The sequence below is a fragment of the Euprymna scolopes genome, chromosome 18, assembly GCF_053919585.1.
Source record: "Euprymna scolopes isolate OS-2025 chromosome 18, ASM5391958v1, whole genome shotgun sequence".
NCBI classification, from domain to species: Eukaryota; Metazoa; Mollusca; class Cephalopoda; order Sepiida; family Sepiolidae; genus Euprymna; species Euprymna scolopes.
Window position 1 is genome coordinate 107,216,630 of NC_136499.1, and position 18,972 is coordinate 107,235,601.

General features: G+C 34.4%; 1 protein-coding gene and 1 pseudogene across 1 annotated transcript in view; both read right to left on the minus strand.

The window, feature by feature from the left end:
• The window catches only part of LOC145297743 (WD repeat and FYVE domain-containing protein 2-like), a 133,872-nt gene that overhangs the window by 96,347 nt on the left and 18,553 nt on the right, over positions 1–18,972 (minus strand). The gene's annotated exons all lie outside the window — the stretch shown is intronic.
• On the minus strand, positions 9,858–9,974 carry LOC145301531 (5S ribosomal RNA; annotated as a pseudogene).

Sequence of the window (18,972 nt, forward strand, 5' to 3'; positions counted from 1 at the left end):
AACCGTCACATTTTTTTTTTTCATAAGTTTAATTTGTAAATTTAGAAGACCTTTATTCAAAATTCGCGTCAATCACACTAGCAGAGCACAGACGCGCATACAACAGCAACAGCCGACATTTGCAAATGGTAGACATGTACAAGGTGATGTTAAAGCGTGGAAAAAGGAAAAAGAAAATTTTCGTCTTAAATTCTACGGAACTATACAGAATGTAGAAACTATGCATGAATAGAATTCAGCGTAAAAGTTAAATGAAATCAATCATCTAATAAGGAACCATAAAATGAATTAGTAATTAATCAACAATCGTTTTTCTAAGGAATATGCAAATCAGTTAACCTTCATGTAGTCGCTCGCATATTCATGACTGTGTATATTAAAAAGTTCGTTTTAATAATTTTTTTAAATAGAAAAAATAGGCCTTTAATACTAATATTAGAGCGATAAAAATTTAATCTTTATAGGGTTTTTTTTTTTTTTTTTTTTTTTTTTTTTTTACATAGGTGTCGCCATTTATCAAGGCCGATAGGCCACTCAAAGATAAGGGTTAAAGAGTGTACAGTAGTCAAAAGGACAATATAGTAATCGATAGTAATAGAAGTTCGGTAAATTTGTTAACTTAAGTGGAACGGCTCATCAGAAACTTGTGAACTTGAAGACAACCATATTATAGACAGCTGGAAAGCAGGAAAACGCAAGACAACCACAGGCGTGCAGTTCTAAGAAAGAAGCTTTGATCATGGATTCTTTGTTTAGGTTTAGGCACAGATAAAGAGTGGGGGGAATTATTGATAGTGTTTTCAGCTAGACGAGTATTTCTTGTGAAAGTTTGGCGAGGGGGGGACCATAGATTGAAGCTCAGTCGAACACTTTCCATGAAAATAACGATAACGCAGAGACAAACTCGCAACATCTCTTCTGTGAGATAGAGGTTGCAGCGAAGAGAAAAGGACATCTCCCACCAGGCCACGAAGTCTATTTTGAACATTGAGATATTAGTGTTGGGATGATTAAGCTGAATCCGAGGGGAGAAAAAATAAAAACTTTTTGGTGTAGCGAAATCAGTATAAAAAAAAATTATTTTTTTTTTTAAATTGCGTCTATTTTCTGATGCCAAAAACGATTCTTTTAATTATCTTTTTTTATTTTATTATTTGATTTTGTTTAAAACAAAATCTTCCACTACTGGTAATAATGATAAAATAATAAATATTTGTTGATTTTAAATTTAGAATAAACCTAAAATACCCAACAAGTGTTTTTATGTTTGAGAAAATATCTGCACATTTAACATGCGTTTCTATGGCAAATCGGGAATAAATAACAACTATAATAAAATCGGGAATAAATAACAACTCTGTTGTTATTTATTAAGAGATTTATAAAGAATCAGAATCGGTAATTGTATCAGAATCAGTAAAAATATTGGAATCGTCCCATCACTAATAGACATATCTATACACACATGGGAGTCTGTTTAAAGGAAAATAAACGAGATGCTGTGTGTATATGGAATGAAGTGATAAGCAGTAAATAAACTGTTTAAAAATATGCAAAATACATAAGTTTAATGATTCAGATATTTCGGTCAGATGCTGGGTTTTACTATGATACTATCGCTCCCCCGAGGAGAGTTACTTGGTTGCCATTGAAGAACATCGTGGGAACGCAACCAGCTCCCTGGGGAATAAACGATATCTAAACAATAGGCACATGTTGGAAACAACAAAAACAGGTCGATATGTCGGCGGCTATAACTGTCTGGCATGGATCGCTTCTTGTGTGTTCATTGCGTCGTTACAGGCAACTTTCCATCATCACAGGCTGAAATCGAACACTTGTACAAAAATAGTGAACAAATGCATTTTTATAAAAGATATATAATTTATTTAACAGTTAACAAGTAGGAAGCATATTTAGTCGACCCATTGCGTGCACACCAAACTACTATATGCCTCACGTACGGGATGCAAGCTTCAACTGTTTAAAACAATACAATCATATTTCAATTCTCTCTTTCATTGAAAGAGAGAGAAAGGGAGTGAATGAGAGAAATAGAGAAAGAAAGAGCGAGAGAGAACGAGAGAGAGAGAGACATAAAAAAAGAGAAGATATATTCATACAGGTTAAACATTGTTTTTTTTTTCAAATGCCTCATTGACGAGTTCTCCTGGTTTGACCTTTCAAATTCTAAGGTCCTATATCGTTTTGCCTTGGTTCAATATTATAAACAAACTGTCATTCTTGGCTTGAGTCATAGCAGAACATTTTCAAAATCACAGACACCTGTTTTACACAATTGCACAGCACAAGTGCAGATCAAGTTAGGCACAAGGTTTATTAATATAGAAACCCCCAGCTCCCTCAAAAGAGGCTATGTCATTGTGCCACATTACTAATAGAATGCTTTTGTAAAAAAAAAAAAAAAAAAAAAAAAAAAAAACGGATCATATAAGATTCCTTTTACTTTAGGGCAATAACTGATAGAAAAGGTTTAAAAGCTTGACTGCTTTATCAGCAGTCAGTTTTGAATATCAACTAGAAAGAATCACTTGCCTGTTCTAACTACACCGAAGAAACAAATTTAAATAAGAACAAGGGAGAACAAGCAAACAATATTGACTTTTATTTGCAGCAGGCAACACATTCTGTGTATCAGATTTAATTCATTTATTTTTTGATTTTAAAAGGGTTATTTCGAAATAACCGAAAAAAAAAAAAAAAAAAAAAAAAAAAAAAATATGTCAATCACCTGAGAAAAATAGAACAACAGTCTGAAAACCTGTCATGGTAAGCAGTGATGTCAGATTTGTAAATTATCTCAGCATAATTAGTTGAGAAGGGTCAAAGGTTAAAACGATCCACTTTCAGGTTTATAAAATTTAAAAAAAAAAAAAAAAAAGTGTCACTCAGTGCTTGTTTTACGATACTCCTACAGAAGGTGTTCAGACAAACTTGCATCTTCAACAAAAAGACCTCCAACCAAGCGAACAAACAACAAAATCACACTCCTTCACTATAGAGGTTCTAAAATTTTGGGAGCCTTTTTTACTCTAACAGATGCTTTCTTCAAACCATTTGCCTTCAGAATTCTTTCCTTGCTACCCAAACTTTTGATACACAGAACTTTAGACATGTCAACAAGCATCTTGCTGCACAATTCCCTACTTAAGCTGCCCCTATAAACCTGGTCCCTAATTTGCAGTAGCCCCTTTACATCTCAGTGGCAGTTTGGAGAGAAATAGAAATAAAACGAGTTCAGATAGTGAAGTTGTTGAGATCAGAATTTGCAAGGAACCATGGCGTAAAGGATATGAATGGCAAAATAACAGTTCGAAATGACAGTCTTTGAGAGTTTAAACGATCCAATCCACCGTACAGGCGATATTAAAAATACAATTAAAAGTTATTTAAGACTTCTACCTGGTCATGGCTAACAGTATGAGAGCAATCAAGAATTAAAAACAGGATTACAGTAAAAATTCCATAAAGATTCCTGTGAGGGCACCTGAAGAAGGTCAGAATTTACAAATTGCAAGAAAAACACTGAAAGTGAAAACAGTAGTCTGAATAAGTCAAATAATACAGATTTACCTCCCTTTTATTACTCCAATGCTAAAACCGTAAAAATGCATTTGAAAATTGTTTTTCTTATAAGGAATATAAAAAAAAAATGTCCCATCTTTGCTGCAATGTTCGAGGTGCACACAAATTATGCTATAAAAAAAAAAAAAAAAAGATCAATACCGATTCCCATCTGTTCCCCTATGATAAATAGTTGTTGAAATTAACTTTCCATAACTTTCAACATTGACTAAGGTCGAATTTATACAACACAAAAATAATAACCGTCCCAGGATGGGCAAAATGAATTCCCCCAAACAGAACAATTATGGTTCAGTTGTATATCACCTTATAAGGATTAAAATAAAGATAGGATGCTATTAAACCTTATGTCTAGAATACTTTCACAAATTTTGATTAAAATCCATTACATGATTTTGATTCTAGAAAATGTCTAAATTAAAGGCTTAAGCTTAAGGGGTCTTGAGAAGAAATTGAAATAAACAGAATCCCACAGTTCGTCCATCTGGATGGTTGACGCGATATACCTATCCAAGCCACACCTAAAAATCTTCCTACACACATAAATCAAGACTTTACTTTGAAACCCAAAAAGCAGCAACATCTCACCCCTTCACTGTTGAGGACTCTAGATGCTGGGAAGCCTTCTACATTAATAGTTTCTCTTAGATTGCTAGACTTTGGAATTCCCTCCCTGTTCCTTCTTCCCTGACTGTACTAACCTGCAAAAAATTTAAATGTAATGTAAACAGACATCTTGCTGCTCATCTTCTCAGTCCCTTTTCAGACATGTTTCCAAACAGTAACTCCTTATGTCAAATTAATATGCCTCGTTTGGAGAGAAAAAAAAAACCTTGCTTCACCATCAGGACCCATGGAAATTCTACAGAGTGAAAAACATTTTTTTTTAAATCAACAAATACGTTTTGATAAAGCTGATATATTTCTGGATAGCGCATGGACAGAAAAACCATTGACATGTAACAAATATGAGTTTACCAAAATTTCTATGAAAATAGTGTCCACGGTATTCAAGTTCCTTTCTTACACCATTGCAACAATGATATTTGAAAACAAGGTTACAAAGGGAGATCACTCATTCTTGTCCAGAATTGCCATATTGGACTTTTTAAAGCCAAATTTTTGTGAATTTATCCCCCCCCCTTTTTTTAAACCAGTTTGGCTTTCAAAACTTGTATTTGTCCTTTTTTGAAATATAATGTACAGACTAAGGCATGAACAAGCAAACTATTATAAACATTAGTGTCTAATGATTATGGATCAAATTCCGTGCAAAACTGACATATTTGAAATTTCTTAAATGGGATGTCGTCCTCATATTATTCCCCCTAAAAATTCTGTAAAATAATTCCAAAGACACTGAAATTCCAGAGAATACTTATGGATACCTAACATAAAAGTTTCACAAAAAATTTAAGTTATTTGAATTTTAGGGCATCTACTCCCCCTCCTTTATATAAAACTAGGGAATCGTTAGGTAAGAATGTTTACCCAGCTCTACTTACATATCGAGCACTGGTTGGAGTAAATACTGAAAATTGGTACATGAAATAATTTATATAACCTATATAAGAAGTTTTATTGGTAGTGTTGCAATATTTCTGATAGTAAATGGAGGTATGTTCCCTCAAAGTCGAGATTCTATTTATAAACACTACTGACTCAAATTCTGCTAACAACCAATCAGAAACCAGAATTTCTCCAGAAAAGTTAGATCTTTTTAGTATTTCAGCACACAATTTTTTTCGTGTCAACACGAAAACAATCTTTTGCTTTTTGGCTGTAAAATTATGAAGTCCAGAATCTGCACGGAACAGCTACCCACTGAGAATTCTTAATATCCAGGACTTGCATAGAATAACTACCCATCAGAAACTCTTCTAAAATTAAACATGGCTTACAATTCAAGAGGTAGCATCAGTACTTTTGTGAGAGGACATTAAGTGGAGGACTTTCTATAAAGATTCTAACCATCCAAGATCAATTATTAATTCCATATTACCTAATGTTGCTATCAGAATAGCAATAGCTACACTTGTCATGGTGTCAGGTTTTCACTTTGAATTTAGTGTTGAATTCTTGGAACGTACATGAATGAATCTCTACTTATATATAAAAGGCACTGTGTGTGTGGGTTGGCTGTTTTTGTTTTACGGTATATCAACCTTCTTCAGGTTATTTAATGCCGAATCTAGTTATTTTGAGGAACGACTTTTAATGGAGTATATTTGTTTTTTTAAGTCGGATTCTATTTAACCCATAGTTGTGACCCTAACAGGTACTACCACTCCGGGTCAGAGTGGACCTGGGAGCAAGGGCAATTAAAGGGTGGCTCCACACTCCCTAAGGCCCGCAAGCTGGGGCCTCACCATTGGATATAGTTTTAGGTCATATCCAGGACTGTGTGCGTGGGAGTTTATTCTTTATGAAGTCCAAAACAGCTGGGCTGATTTTTTCAAAAATTTATGTATCTACATACTTCATGTTCCTGGGAGTGTTCTTAGATTGGTTTTGTATTGGAATGCCTTGGATAAGTACCGAAAATCAATAATACAAAAAAATAAAACTGATTAAAAGAACCGTCCGATTTTGGTCAAAGTTAACACCCTTATAAAAGCCCAACATCACAAATGTATTTGAGAAGTTTTATCACACAAGCAGAAGGGTCAGACATAAAATCAATAGTAGGTTCTTTGATAAGACAGGGACGCGTTCTAAATGAAGGTTTCTGTTCAGAGCACACCTGAACCATGATACTTGACTTTCTGCATTTTAAACTTTAATTCAAGTTATAATATGTGTTGTGTCTGCACAAATAATTAACAAGAACACGGAAAGTAAAGGTATACAATAATATATTAGGGAGAAAAGTTATATACATATTTACAATTCTTCAGATATACTTCAGTTGGAGATATTCCGGCAGGTGGCGTGTTGCATGTCTTACTGGAGGCAGCATAAGCGTCTTGCCTATTTGACGGTCGTTGCCGGACTCCCCCGGTATTGGTGATTGATAACTTTATATATCTCACTCACCCGCCTATGTTAATTAGTAGGCGTCTCCACAACAATATGAAAAATAATTTTATAAAATCAACAGTAGGTTATCTACAATGCAATGTAGATATATTGTGGAACAAGTCACTGCAGGGAGGCATATGAATGGAGAACTGCAGTGGGTTCCTGACTAGAGCAGACAATCGATTTGATTGATGAATGAGCTATTTCACCGATTTTGATGACAAAAGTATTGGAAGTATGGAACATTTATTAATCCTCATTCAATCCAAGACAAAAACAGGCCTTACTGCTAGTATTTCATAAATTTATTTTATATATTATAATATATAGTTTTATAAATTCTTATATTTTTTGTTTTAACCTACAGATGCAAGCGTTTTATACTTACACAGTATTCTACGTAAGTGATAATTAGTGCCTATTAAAAAATTAGAACCTAGTTACAAAATCGCCTTCAGCTTTGCAATTTGATATTTAACCCCTAAGCCACTAAAAATTATCACGGGAAAGAAAGAAAATTAAGTCCTATATATCATGTTGATGCAAGTGGACAAATACAGAAAAAGTCAGAAAGTATAACGCAATGTTTTAGCATCTGCTGTGTTCAATAGCTTATAATTCTCTTAAAGAGGCCCAATCCTAGTTGAATAACATCGGTATATGTGTATATAAGTTATGAAAATATATATGCCATATATTTTCATAACTTACTACCTAGCTCTACCTATGTATTGAGCACTGTTGAAGTAAATACTGCAAAATTTACATATAAAATTATATCTTCTTATATTAATTTGTGATTAATATATACACACACACTCATGAGAGTAGAAAAAGTCAAGATATTGTAGAATTGAACTTATATTTTATTCAAAACAAGGAATACGAAATAAAAGTGAAATATTCTTTATTCCATGGAGTTTCAAAGATAGCATTTTCTCCTCAGAGGAAAAACATGTTAGCAAAACGTATGTATAGATAAATATTGAATTTTGCTGGTTAGCTCATTTTGGAAAACAGTCGAGAAAAAGTTTTTTGAAAGAAAATAAAACTTTATAAGAAAAATGAAAAAAAAAAATACTCAACAATATCCAATAATTTTGGTTGCAAATATCCAGCGAGTTTCAAAAGTTTTAGTAAATCCAAGAAGAGCTCAGTAAGATATCCTTTGGAATCTCTTTAAATTTTTTTATATATATATGTGTGTGTGTGTGTGTGTGTGTGTGTGTGTGTGTGTGCGTGTGTGTAATTATCAGATACGTCCACATGAGAAATAAAAGAGGGATGAATCTAAATTGATAGGGGGGGGGAATGGTGAAGGCAGACGGGGGATACAAAAGGTTAGTCGCCTTTGGACTAGATTCTTGCTTTGGTTGGCAACCAGTATGAAAGAAAAACAACCGATTCAGACGAGGGGAAAAAATACATTCTACTTGGCCATGTTTCTAATTCAGTATGATGTTAAGGAAGAATGTACAGGGGAAAACTAACCTTTTTTACAAAAAGAATTCAAAAAAAAAAAAAATTATGGAGAGAAAACAAAATCCATAATAAAAATAAAATTATTTTTTCTGCAAAATTTGGATCCATTCCAAAGACAGCAGCACTTAATGACCTTGCAAGGCCACATTCTTGGTATTGACAAGAAGACCTCCAACCCTAGGATCACAACCTCAAATGAAGATTTCAAATGTTATTCTCGAGTTTGAAGTCATCAAAGATCATTTAATTAAAGAAGAAGAACACAAATCAGTTACGAAACTGCATATCTCAGCCTGACAATGTAAGGATGTACCAAAGTCTTATCTGGGCCTCTGTATTATACAAACCATTCCCAAAGTCATGCCATGGAAACGTTGATAATTCAAAAAAAATAAATAAATAAATAAAATCATTGCCTGATCGAGCTCAAATTTTGCATGGTGGTTGGTTAGTATTATCAAACCTCGTGTTATTTGTGTGGAAACAGAAAAGAAAATGTTCTAAATGGTAAACTACTTGGATTTACATGCTCCTATTTTCAGGAATTATTAGTTTTTATGGTGTCCATCTGTGATGCAAGTTACAACAACGTCTGTGTTTCCAAGTTCTGGATTATTTGACAGGGAATTACTTTAGAGCATCAGATCAAGAAAAATCAAAAGTTGAAATCTGGAGAGAAATGTTATTCTTTGGTTTGAAGCCATGAAAAGATCATTTAATTAAGCACAAACACAAGCCAATCATTAGACTGCTTTCCGACACCTGACAACGTAAGAATGGGCCATAGGTTCAGAGTTTTACTTCTCCATATTGCATGAAGTATTCCCGAAATTATGACATAGAAAACTTTAATAACTCAAAAATTATTTAATCGATCAGATTGAAATTTTGCACGATGGTCACTTAACAAAGAGTATCGGGTTCATGCTTCAAATTCAAGTTTCAAGATAATATAAAGTGAAAAACTTCATCGCTACAATATGGGCCAAGTAGTGATTCTCTATGTTGATCAGAACCGAAGTTACCATCAAAAGTATAACTTTCACCTTTTGACCTAGATATCTTAAAATTAAATCAGTTATAAGTTGAACGACAAGTGATATTTTGACCAAGTTTGGTGACGATTGGTCAAGCGATATGGCTGTACATAAACATTGTGGGCCAAGGTTTTATTCGGGCCTTACTTCTCCATATTGTATAAAGTTATGCCATGGAAATGTTGCTAACTCAAAACCTATTTATCTGATCAAATTGAAACTTTGCATAGTGATTACCATTATTAAAGAGCATCAGATCCATACAGCAAATTATAAATGGTTTTGGGGAGGGGGGTTAGAGTTCAAAATGTGATCGATATTATTAAAGTCAAATACATTGCAGATCTTCATTGGTTGCAATATGGGTTAAGTGGTGAATCTTTACGATGAGCAGAACTAAAGTCATTGCTAAAATAGGACTTCATCTTTTCCGTGACCTTGACCAAAATGCCCAAAAATTAAATTAGTTCTAAGTTAGAGCGTGACAAATGTTTTAACCAAGTTTGGTGATGATTGGTCAAGTGATGTAGCCAATAGAATGTACACAATCAATAGCAAACCAACTTGACCGAAAGCACAACCTCCATCCATCCATAGCCTTTACCCCTGGAAGGGCATAGGCCATCTACAGCTTTGTAGATGCTTTTGTAGCAAGGAGTTTTTTTTTTTCAGGATGAAGGTGCTGGCCCCACACCCAACCTTCTCAGATGGTACATACAGCACCTAGACTTCTCAAATGGTCACCCATCTGGTACTGACCAGGCTCAACGTTGCTTAACTTTGGTGATCTGACGAGAACCGGTGTGTCAACGTGATCATGTCGTACATGAAAGCACAACCTCCTTAGAAGTAAAACGGTAAGAATTATCCACTCGAACAATTACTAACACTCCGAATTGTAAGAGAATTCTATTTGTTACAAGCAGTGACAGAGTCCACATGATTGTCTCTATAAAATGAAGGTCTATTTTTAGAAAGACCACTTCAAATCTTTCAAAATTAATATCTACTCTAGATGAGACACATGCTGGGTAGTAAATTTTTATGTTTGGTTTAATGGCTTCGTTTCACGGCATATCAACCCTTTTCGGGTTTTTTGATGCCGAATCCAGTTATTTTGGAAACAGTTTTTATGCTTCAAGTTCTTTATATCTTTAAATATTTATTTGTAGAGTTTGGTTTGGTTGTTTTATGGCATATCAATCTTTTCAGGTTATTTAATGCCGAATCCAATAGTATTCATGTTGCATCCAGTTATTTCATAGAAGGTTTTTATTCTTCAAGCATTTTATATATTCACTCACTAGTTTGTAGTGTTTAGTTTGATTGTTTTATAGTAGATTTTATCGTTTTTGTTCCCTACCCTGCAGAACATGAATGAGTTTTGCAATGGGAGAGGGAAAAGGGTTACAGTATTAATTTAAAGTTGGGAAACCAGTCAGGAAGTGGGGAAGATACGAAGAGAAAGGGGAATGGGAAGAAGGAAACGGGCGGTAGGTGGGGTCGTTTTTGTTTTTGCAGAGCATAATTAAGTTTTGCAAAAGGAAGTAGAAAAACAAAAAGCATCACATGTTAGGTGCATTTCATCTCAGGAAGCCAATATCTTCAAACAGCCTGATCTGGTAGCACCAGAAATTTTTATGTCCAATGATAAAATAACTTATTTTCAAATAAGATGTTTGTTTGGCCTACCGCAAGCAAAAAAAGGGCAGAAGAGGCCAGTTGGGCCCTTGTTGGTTTCTGAGCCCTAAGCTGAAGGATTATTTTTGGTCAGATTGATATTGTTAGCTTTAGATGGAACCTTAGTATAGTCAGAAATTAAAACAGACTAATCTTTTGTTTTGTGTTCGGTTAGAAGTGACTGTCATTCAAGAATTATTGTAACTTCAAAATAAAATATTGTTACTTGTTTATGAATCAGTGTTTTAATCTTGTTCGGATGGGAAAACTTTGTTCCAACTCTGACTAAGGCCACATGATTGACATGAAGGCCCGCATCAAAATCAAGTTCTATATTTTGACGAAGACAAGGAGTGGACGATAACGACCTGTGCAGTGAACACAAACAAGGTCACATTACTTATCACATTTCAGATAAGTATCACATGAATGCATTTTCATTTCTATGCGAATCGATGAATGAATCACCATTTTCCCTTTTTACCATGAACTTATCACTCATGCAGAAATATGTCCTATGGAATTTAGTATATAGAGTCTTTTTTTAGATATTTTTTTTTCAGTGATAGCTTTTTTTTTTTTCTAAGAAAAAAAAAATCAATATTTGATTCTAGTTTCTCAGTTTTTTTTGTTTTTTTTTTTTTTTTGGGGGGGGGGGGTTAAGATGAAGAAGAGTACTCTGATGATTAATGGTGGCTATCCTGAATTCATAACCATAAGTCATCATCAAAGACTGTTCTTTATATATATGAAATGGTCATAAACAATGTTTCAAGTTTATGTCATTAAATTAGAATTTCAAAGTGATATAAATGATTACACACTAATTTTTCTTTTTTTTAAATAGCTGGGGGGGGAGGTACCTGGCGTTGCCTGGGTGTGTGTGTGTGTGTCAAGATGGTGTAGTAAGGGGAGGGGGATAAAAAAAGATGGTAGTAGCAGAGGGGCGGGGGGAATCAAAACAACAGTATAGAGATGTTAAAAAAGAAAAAAAGTGGTAGTAGGCAGGAAGGCATTTTTCGATATTTTTCATTGAAAACGTTGAGCTTCAAAATGAGACCAATCTCGTCAGGATCCATCGCGCGTGTCAAAAGTTTTTTTTCGAGACATACAAGCACACATATTTTGCCTTATAGAAGACTAGCGGGGGTAACCAAGCGTTGCCCGGGTGCTTGTAGGTGTGTGCATTATAAAGAGGAACAAAAAGGAAACTTAACCCTGTTTAAATAAAAAAAAAAACATAAAAAACAGTCATTTTAAAAATGGTAAAAAACAAAACAGGTGACAGGTCGGCTTGAACCCGGAGCCTTGAGGACCATATGCTGAGCCTGAATACCTGCGCAACAACGACAGTCAATGTAAGAGCGATTAAAAAGTGAATGTCGAACAACACGCTATTCTGTAGTTTTTAATGAGGTCAAATCGTTTTACTGCGGGATAGTTGACGGTGGCGTTTACATCTGGTTCGAATCCAGTTTCGCTGTTTTTATACTGAAAAGTGAAAGCAACATGCGGCGATCCAATTATGTGGAATATTTCTTTTGAAAGTCGGGCAAATTAAATAGACAGGCGACCCCCATTGTTAACTGGTAGATATTATGATTTAGATGTGATATAAAAAGTTTTAAGGAGGAATGAGCCGACCGCGAAGTCCAGCGAAAAAAGCCTTTTACAGACATACACAAAAAGCAAACATACATACATACACACATTTTCGCTTTATATTTATAGATTTATGATTTTTATTTGAATTAATAGTTTTCAGTAAAAAATTCAATTTACGATTGATTTTTAAATTTCATTAAAAAAAAAAAAAAAAAAAAAAAAATTTTAATAAATTTTATATTTAAAATGTTACCTGTAAACAAAAAAAAAAAAAAAAAAATCTTGTTTTTGGCAAAACTGCTAATGCAGACCAACTAAAAAGTATTCAAATATTTAATTACAAATTATTAATGAATTCATTTTTTTCTAAATCTTAGTGAAAATATATTATTTCATGCAAAAAACACCTTTACTGAATTACGTATCTCTACCCTTATTTAAAAATCACTGTGTGTGAGAAAGAGAGATAGAGAAAGAGAGAGTTCCTTATTGGTTCCGAAATGACTGAGCCTATCTTTTGCGAATTTCACACAAAGGTAATTTATATTTCTGGCAGTGTTCCGAGATATATTTTGCACAGAAATTCATCTGATAAGTATCGAAAAAGTCTTATCTTAAAAATAGCTTTTCTCTATTATAGATAAAAAGAATAATTTTTACAGGGGAATATTTTACGTTATGTTGGTGTAAGCTTGGCCGGTGTAATGCAAAATATTCCCCTGTAAATTTTTTCTTTTTTAATCTATAAGAGAAGACTATTTTTAAGATTGTCAAGCCCAAATATCAGCTGCCGTGATATCGTAAACAAACAGATGGAATTTGATGAACAGCATTGTTATTTTTATATTTTTCGCAAATTAGTCCTCCGAGCAAATTATTCCTCATCATATATAATATTCAATAGAGGAGTGATTCTATAATAATACATATGCAATTTGCATAAATTAAAATATGTTTAAGCATATTGCACGATTGGGCAACGCCGAGCATCCAGCTAGGTTAAGTACTAAACACTTCGACTTTATTTTTTGTTTTTATGAAAATAAAGCATATTTTATCTTTCAAACAATAAAAAAAATTAAACAGAATTTAATAGTAAAAATTATAAGCATTTTTTTATAACCATAGTCCATATAAGCTAAGGCTATTTTTGCACATACCTTGCATAAAAGTTAAAATAACGTGTGATAAAACTAGAGAGAAAAGCAAAAATCTTTTTTCAATTTTTTTTTAAAGTTTATTCAAGCTGAGGATGGGACATCCTAACGGATGCCAAACATTCACCTGCTATCTCATATATTCCGATTGAGAAATCTTTTTAAGACTGACTATCCATTTAAGTGTAATTGTTTGAATCTCTTGCATTTTGTTCACCGGATATATTTGCCAGATAAATTCTTTTTTACGAGTCCAGTTGCTCCTATAATTACTAGAATGATAGAGATCTTCCCAAGATTCCAGTTTCTCTTCAGGCCATACATAGGACCTTGGTATTTCATTATCTTTTCTCTGTTTAACCCAGCATCATTGCGAGAACTAACTTCTAAAGTTGATTCTTTCTCCTTATCCCATATCATTACACCAGGTTTATGAACCTTTGAATGTCTAGTCAAATCACGTGTGTGTGTGCTCTGGAATTATAAATATATACTAGCGGCTGCACCACGTCGGTAAACAACGCTGAGTCAAACACAACATCAAGAACACTCAACATTGTCTTACCATCAACGCTTACCCTGTGAACTCTGACTGGGAAATTCCCATATCCACAAAACAAAATCACTGAAAAAACAAAACTACCTAAGCGTAAGGATAAGGAGTAAACTTTGGATAAAATGGTTAAAATTACAAATTTGCCAGGATTCGAACCTGGACTCTACTGATCCGTAGTCAGACACATTATTCATTGCGCTATAAGTCCTGTCCATATGCCGAAAGATGTTACCGTGACTGTATACAGACAGTGCTAAATTATGTTGACATCGGCCGGTAACTTTTTCGACAAAAACGAAACAGCCCAAAAACCCTTATCCCTTATTTCGGACTTTTTATGTGACTACGTGTTGTTCGTTACGGACCATATATAGATAAGGACAATCTATGGACTCACACATTTCAGGGGAAAAAAAAAAAAAAAAGGATTTTCCAATTCGGTGCATCCGTTCGAAAGATTTATTGGTATGTATATACACACACACAAACATTTATAATTTTATTAATAGCATTATATATATAATTGAGAGTGGGAATGTGTGAACAGATGCAAAAACATTAATAATTAAACAAAGACAAAAAGAGGAAAGAAAAGAGAAGGAAAAAAATGTTTCTCTATAAATAAAACGCGTCTATAGTGTAGATTAATTAGAAGGAAAGGGGTGCCACGCCTCCACAGAAAAGCTCATCCATTTTGTGTTAATTCATAATTGCAAAATAGAACAGCTCGCAAGTTAAATTAAAAAAATGACTACTTAAATTAAGTGACGTGTAACCGCCATCATCAGATTTGAATATCTATTATACAAAGGGCAGTTGTCTGTGTGTATGTTTGTATATCGAGCCAAAAGTAAAAAATTACAAAACAAACACCCTCAAAGTTGGCATATTCTTGATCAGCATTGCCTTAGATGAATAATATCTAAAATTTAGGGAAAAAAAAATTCATTTTCTGGAGATGATCATTTTTTTTTTTTTTTTTTGTGTTATTATGCAGTAATTTGTAAAGAAACTGCTGATTCATTAGTCAGGGGAATCCATTACATAAAGGATGGTTGTGTGTGTGTGTGTGTGTGTGTGTGTGTGTGTGTGTGTGTGTGTGTGTGTGTGTGTCCTGCTAAAGAGGAATGGGCTGAGCAGAAAGAGGGGGTTGGGGAGAGAAAGACAGATAGAAAGAAAGAAAAAAAGTTTTAATATAAGTTACTTTTGGTCCAAGCAATGCCGGGTAGTCTTGCTAATTAATAATCAGCGAATTAATAGCATCTAAATGATTGGTCGGAAGTTATTTACACTAAAATAGAGTGTGCAACCATCTTATTTAAACTTCTGTTCAACAACCTGAATGTAACACACATGGTTCTACCGAAACAAGATGACCTTTTGTATTCCCTTCTATTCTACTTCGAGGAATTACTTTTACCATAACACCAAGATGAAGAAAAGAAAAAAGAACTTTCGTATCGGACTACCTACCCTTATGAGGCTATTTTTAGCGACCTATCGGCAAAAAAAAAAAATAAATAAAATAAATAAAAATTATTTTATTTTTACGTTTGACGCTCCAAGGTTTTTCAAATTTTTAATTTCAATTTTATTCTTATACTAGCCTGGGTGCTCGGTGCTGCCCGAGTGTTTGGAGGTGTGTGTTGAGTTAAAAAAAAAAAAAAAAAAAAAAAAAAAATTGGTAGTAGATAGGCAGGCTCGAACTCGAACAGCGAATGAGGAAAAGAATGAAAAAAAATTGTAAAAAAACAAAAAGATAGAGAGGTGGGATTGAACTCGAAAACATAGGGTAAGTAGTCTTCCTCGCTAACCATTAGGCCAAAGAGGATAGTGAATTCAATAAGTTGGTAATTAACTTAAGAATCAGAGTCGCCACGCATGCGTAGAAATGAACGTTGCTTTAAAACCTGGCCTGGGTCCAGTTAAGCTTCCCCGCTTTCTGTCTTGGTATTTGTTTGCTTTTCCACGAAAGCAAATTAGACATAAGGTCGTCTTTAATGTGGGGGAAGACCAGCTCCCCCAAAAAGGGGGTACTCTGGCAGTATTTAAATAAATAGTAGATTGTCTCAGTATGAAGGGTTTCCTCAACATTGACCAAGGACCAATTACAGAACAGATACTACCCGGCCTGAACGCCAGGCATTGGCATTTGATTAGTTTTGCTTTATTTATACGAAAAAGACAAACACTCGAAACAGAATTTTTTTAAAATAAAAAGATAGTGACAATGTCCATTTGCAAATCTGAGATATTACAATCTAGGAAGTATAAATAAAACTTCTGGAATCTAACCAACGCAAGAACCTACACCAAAAAAAGCCTTTCATGGACACACACAAATGCTCGCACCCATTTTGACTTTTATATTATAGACTAGCGGGGGGGGGGGGGTACCCGGCGTTGCCCGAGTGTTTGGAGGTGTGTGTTGTCGGTGGAGGTGGGGCGTTGCTAATGAAAACCTAAGAATAAGCGAAGTAAAAAAAAAACAAAAAGGAAAACAGAAAGGGGGGAAGGGTAACCGGGGGGGGGGGGAATCAAAACATAAGAATAAAACACAAAAAAAAATAACGTAAGGCAAACGAACGATGTTAAATGTAAAAATCGAAAAAACAAAAAAGAAAATAGAAAAACAAACGTTAAAACTGCTTTAAAAAATATGAAAAAACCAAAACAAAAAAAAATGTGAAAAATGGCTTAAATAAGCCTGTTTCGATATTAAAATTTTTAAAAATCGGTGGGTACCCGGGTGTTTTTGGGTGTGTGTGGTAAATTTATATGCACATGTGTTTTTCTAAAAAAAAAAAAAAAAAAAAAAAAAAAAGCAGGACAAGCGAACAATATTGGCTTTTATTTGCAGCAGCCAAGACATGTATATCAGATTTAATTCAGTCTGAATAATTCATTTATTTTTAGATTTTAAAAAGATTATTTCAAAATAACCAAAAAACAATGTCAATAATCAGGGAAAAATAGAACGACCATTTGAAAACCTGTTGTAAGCAATGATTTCTGATTTGGAGATTATCTCAGTTATCTCAGTTGTGAAGGGTAAAGAGGTGAAAACTATCCCCTTTCAGATTCATAAAATTACACACACAAACACACAATGGCACAATCATGTTGACACACCGGTTCTCGCTAGATCACCAAAGTTAAGCAACGGTGAGCCTAGCCAGTACTAGATAGGTGACCATTTGGAGAGGCTAGGCATTGTGTGTACCACGTAGAGTCATAGAAATTTCCAGATTGGTATCTCGAGGCGCATTAATTCACCAAGAGAGATGCACCCCCAGTCTTTAAGACATGCATCTAAGAGAAGGTAACTGATGTAAAAACCTGCGGTCTACAGTATACTCTGTGTTGTGGCAGTTATCTGCATCAACAAGGTTAGCAGTAATACCAAATAGAATGGTTGGTTCTACACAAAGCCTTCACCACTATAAACAGATCATCTGTGTGGATTTCTGAGCTCATACATCGAAATCAATAAGAGTCCATCCATCACATGCACACACACACACATATATATATATATATAGTCGCTTAGTGTTTGTTTTACAAATGGAATATTCTATTGTTTATATATTTAATAATTTCACAAAGTATAAGGATTATTTGACACTGGAGTTATTCATAATCGTTCCCTATTTCGAAAAGAGGGGAGATATAAATGAAAAATATTTAAAATCAAGTCTCCTCTTGCTGTTATTTCAGATCATTTTAAACCATAGTAGCAAGTTTTAATCTCCCCTCCATCAAGGCTAGAGGTTTTGGGGGAAAATATATAATTATTTACTATAATTATTAAATACCTACAGACATTAGTGTTTCATCCCGTTGGGAATCATCAGTGCAGGGTGTCACGATAACCAGTGGTCGGCAGATTCGAACCTGGCATCGAAGCCATCTCTGACTCCATTAGCAAGGACCAAATCCACACAGCCACCATCAACTACGATAAATATCGTTGAAATTCAAACATTTTTTAAATGTCTTTAACGTCCGTCAAAGTGATCAAATGATTATAATATGATCTTTGCATATATATATATATATATATATATATATATATATAAGTGAAAGTGTGTTTGTGTCTGTGTACATTTTTCTACGCAATAACTGTCAATTTTTAGTCTGCAGACTCGAAAGTTGATATACGGGGTACTGAGATTTGGGAAAATCGATGTGATCGGTTTTTGGCCAGAAATTTGTCGATTAAGGGGTCAAAGTTCAATGATTTGACCTTTGAGAACTCTACTAAACTTCTCCGACAATTTTAGGTCGACACACTTGAAATATTAGATATAGGTTCCTTGGACATGGATCTAACTTGATTTGAGCCCAAAACAAATTTTAAGAGGTCATAATAGGGGTCAAAGTTTGACCGCTTTTTTTTTTTTGCTCAACATACACCTCCAAATACCCGGGCAACGCCGGGTACCCATGCTAGTATATATCAAATATGGTTTCATCCCATGAAGCAGCAACTTTATGGCAATCTACCTGCCATATCTAATACCATCAGAGAAAGACGCCTACGATTTGCCGGTCATTGTCTGAGGAGTAAGCATGAATTGGTGAGGGATGTATTGCTATGGACTCCACGACACGGACGCGCAAGCAGAGGACGACCTAGATCCACGTACATCCAACAAATAGCACACAACGCCAACTGTGAACCTGAAGATCTGAGGCAACTGATGGAAGACAGTAAACTCTGGAGAGGAAGAGTCACATTGGTCCGGGCAAGGAGCCCGTCATGATGATGATGGTTTCATTACCATAACACAAGATGCAACTACAATTCAGCACAAAAAAAAAATTG